Below are 4,329 nucleotides of genomic sequence, written 5' to 3' on the forward strand. Positions count from 1 at the left end.
AAAAGAGAGATTGAGACCATCCTGGCCAACATGGTGAAACCCTGTCTCTACTAAAAATACAAAAATTAGCTGGGCATGGTGGTGTGAGCCTGTAATCCCAGCTACTCGGGAGGCTGAGGCAGGAGAATGGCTTGAACCGGAGAGGTGGAGGTTGCAGTGAGCTGAGGTTGTGTCACTACACTCCAGCCTGGAAACAAAGCACGACTCCGTCTCAAAGAAAAAAAAAATGGTTGGGATAGTGGGAATTAAGAGACATTACAATCAAATTTAGTGGATGATTCTCGCCAATATCTCTGGGGAAAACAGATATAAAAGCACTTTTCAGACAAATGGGGAAATTTGAACATGGACTGGTAATCGATGACATTAGAGAGCTGTTTTCAGTTTTGTTCAGTATGATTACAGTACTATGGTTATATAGCAAGGCATCTTTATGCTAAAGTAGGGATGAAATGCGATGAGATCTCTAATTTACTTTGAAATGAATTTAGAATGCACACAGTTCAAATATGACAAAATCTTGACAGTTGTTGAATCTATATAATGGATATTTGTCTTAGTCCATTTTGTGTTGCCATTACAGAATACCACAGACTAGGTAATTAAAAAAAAAAATTGTTTCTCACAGTTCTGGAGGCTGGGAAGCCCAATATCAAGGTGCCAATATCTGGCAAGGGCTTTCTTGCTGTGTCATACTGTGGCAGAAGACAAAAGGCTGAGAAGAGAGGGTGGAGGAGAGGAAAGGAGTCAAACTTATTCTTTCATCAGGAATTCATTCCTGAGATGAGATAACTAACCCACTCTAGAGATGATGGCATTAATCCCTTTATGAGGGTTCTGCCCATCTCTCTAAGAGATAGCCTAATCATCTTTTAAAGGTCCCACCTCTCAATGTTGTTGCATTGGGGATTAAGTTTCCTACATGTTTTATATATAACAACTTTATGTAAAAAAAAGTTGTTATATGTAACATAAAGCAAATCAGTGATTATGTTAATGTAATTAAGAACCAAGTTTTTTTTTTTTTTTTTTTTTTTTTTGAAACAGTTTGGCTTTGTCGCCCAGGCTGGAGTGCAGGGGCACCTGATCTCGGCTCACTGCAACTTCCACCACCCAGGTTTGAGCAATTCTCTTGCCTCAGCCTCCCGAGTAACTAGGATAAGAGGCGTGCACCACCACACCTGGCTAATTTTTTTGTGTTTTTCTTAGAGAGAGGTTTTCACCATGTCAGTCAGGCTAGTCTCAAACTCCTGACCTCAAATGATCTGCCTGCCTTGTCCTACCAAAGTGCTGGGATTCCAGGCATGAGCCACCGTGCCCGGTCAAGAACTAAGATTTTTAATGTATAAAACCCAAGTAAAAGTAACTGAATTAAAACAATAATATTAAATTTGAACTGGAAAAAAATTTTGAACTAGAAATGCCAATTTTAATTAATAGTTTACTAATATATATGTCCTAGCTCTAGCAAATGAAAAAGCTTAATAACTTTGGGAGACACATTCAAACCATAGCAGCATTCAAGTATTATTTTACTTTTTTTCAAGTTTTCTGTAGGTTTGGAAATTTTCATAAAGAGGTGTGTGTGTGTGTTTGTAATGCTTTACCATACTTGAAAATAGCAAGAATTTAAAGGAGAAATCACTATATTCCTGAGCTCATAAGTTGTTGTATGTCACCAACTGAATAATTATTGTTCTGTAATATTTTATAATTTAAATAAATAATGTAAATGCTTTGTTCTTTTAATTAAAATATAATAAACATGATATAATGCCTTTAAATTTTTCCCACTACATAGCTACTAAATACATACATAAAATTTGACCATTTCTCTGGCAAGTTTTTCATCCATAGGTTCAAAACACAAACTTATTTTGGGAGCCCTACAACTGCTTTGTCAATATTATATCATTTGAAAAAAAATTCTGTAGTCAAAAGTTACTGTAACATTTTCTATAGACATCCTAGAAACACCAAGAATAAGTTCACCTGGAAAAAATGTTGTTTGATAATTTTGTATTTTCCCCATGTTTGAGATTTTATGGCCAATCTCAATCAGAAAACAGAAATGAGGAATAAAAAGTGGTAAAAATGAAGAAGGTCCAAAGTCTCCAAAATCTTAAAAGTCCTTATACTTTTTGACTCTCCCTCTTACGTGGTCAATGCGCACACCTGCTCCAACCCGCAGCTTTCCTCTCACGCTCCATCTCCTACAATCCATTCCCTCAGGCCTCTCCATTCACAAAGGTCCCAGTTCCTAAGCCAAGTCTGAAGGTACGGTTACCATTCAGAATTTATGAATGGTAGGTATGAATTACACAGTCTAAAGTGAATATTAATAGTTTTAACTTATCCTGGTTTCTCTTCATGCAGCAAATGCCATCATTGGAATTTCCCCTACTTATATTTGTGGAATAAAGTCATTCATTTCTTTTTTGTGTCTTCACACTTCTTAATAGTTCTCCAGCTAAGCTAAATTAATTGGGCTTAGTGAAAAAAATAAATTTTCTACAGCATGCAGGAATCTTGTGCAGTAGCTGCATTTAAAAACACATAAGAGGCCAGGCATGGTGGCTCATGCCTGTAATCCCAGCACTTTGGGAGGCCGAGGCAGGTGGATCATGAGGTCAGGAGTTCAAGACCAGCCTGACCAACATGGTGAAGCCCGTCTCTACTAAAAATACAAAAATTGGCTGGGTGTGGTGGCACCCACCTGTAATCCCAGCTACTCAGGAGGCTGAGGCAGGAGAATTGCTGGAACCCAGGAGGTGGAGGCTGCAGTGCTCCAGCCAGCATGGTCAACAGAGCAAGACTGTCTAAAAAAAAAAAAAAGTAGAAATGAAAATGGAGACATTACAACTGACACTACAGAAATACAAAAGATCATCTAAGAATACTATAAACACCTCTATCCATACAAGCTAGAAAATCTGGAGGAAATAAATGAATTCCTGGAAGCATATGATCCTCTAAGCTTGAATCAGGAAGAAATAGAAATCCTGAATAGACCAGTAACGAGAGTAATATTGAATCAGTAATAAAAAAATCTTCAAAAAAACCCAAAAAACAAAAAAGCCTAGGATCAGACAGATTCACAGCTGAATTCTACCAGATGTTCAAAGAAGAGCTAGTACCAATCCTATTGAAACTATTCCAAAAGATTGAGAAAGAGGGAATCCTCCCCAACTCATTCTATGAAGCCAGTATTACCCTGATATCAAAGCCAGGAAAGAACACAACAAAAAAAGAAAACCACAGACCAATATTCCTGATGAACATAGATGCAAAAATCTTCAACAGAACACTAAGAAAACAAATCCAACAGCACATCAAAATGATAATTCACCGTGATCAAGTGGGTTTCATCCTAGGGATGCAAGGATGGTTCCAAATATGCAAGTCAATAAATGTGATTCACCACATAAACAGAATTTAAAACAAAAGCCATATGATCATTTCAAGAGATGCAGAAAAAGCATTTGGTAAAATCCAGCATCCCTTTATAATAAGTCTATCAACAAACTAGGCATAGAAGGAACAAACCTCAAAATTATAAAAGTTAAGATATGATAAGCCCACAGCCAATGTCATACTGAATGGATACCAGTTGAAAGCTGGCCGGGCACAGTGGCTCATGCCCGTAATCCCACCACTTTGGGAGGCCCAGACAGGCAGATCACCTGAAGTCAGGAGTTCAAGACCAGTCTGGTCAACATGGTAAAATCCTGTCTCTACTAAAAATAAAAAAAATTAGCTAGGTGTGGTGACACATGCCTGTAGTCCCAGCTACTTGAAAGGCTGAGTCATGAGAATCGCTTGATCCCCTGAGGTGGAGGTGGCAGTGAGCTGAGATCACACCACTGCACTCTACCCTGGGCAACAGAGTGAAACTCCATCTCAGAAAAAGAGAAAAAAAGTTGAAGGCATTCCTCTAAGAACTGGACCAGACAAAGATGCCTACTTTTACCACTCCTATTCATCACAGTACTGGAAGTCCTAGCCAGAGCAATCAGACGAGAGAAAGCATACCGAAAAAGAGGAAGCCAAATTATCCCTTTTGCCAGTAATATAATTTTCTTCCTAGAAAACCCTAAAGACTCCTCCAAAAGACTCTTAGATTTGATAAATGAATTCAGTAAAGTCTCAGGTTACAAAATCAACATACACAAATCAATAGCACAGCTCTATTCCAATAATGACCAAGCTGAGAATAAAATCAAGAACTCAATCTCACTTGCAATAGCTACAAAAAAATAATAAAATGTCTAGAAATATAATTAACCAAGGAGGTGAAAGATCTCCCTAAGGAGAACTACAAAACACTGA

Source organism: Cebus imitator, unplaced genomic scaffold (genome assembly GCF_001604975.1).
Source record: "Cebus imitator isolate Cc_AM_T3 unplaced genomic scaffold, Cebus_imitator-1.0 Scaffold24, whole genome shotgun sequence".
Lineage (NCBI taxonomy): Eukaryota > Metazoa > Chordata > Mammalia > Primates > Cebidae > Cebus > Cebus imitator.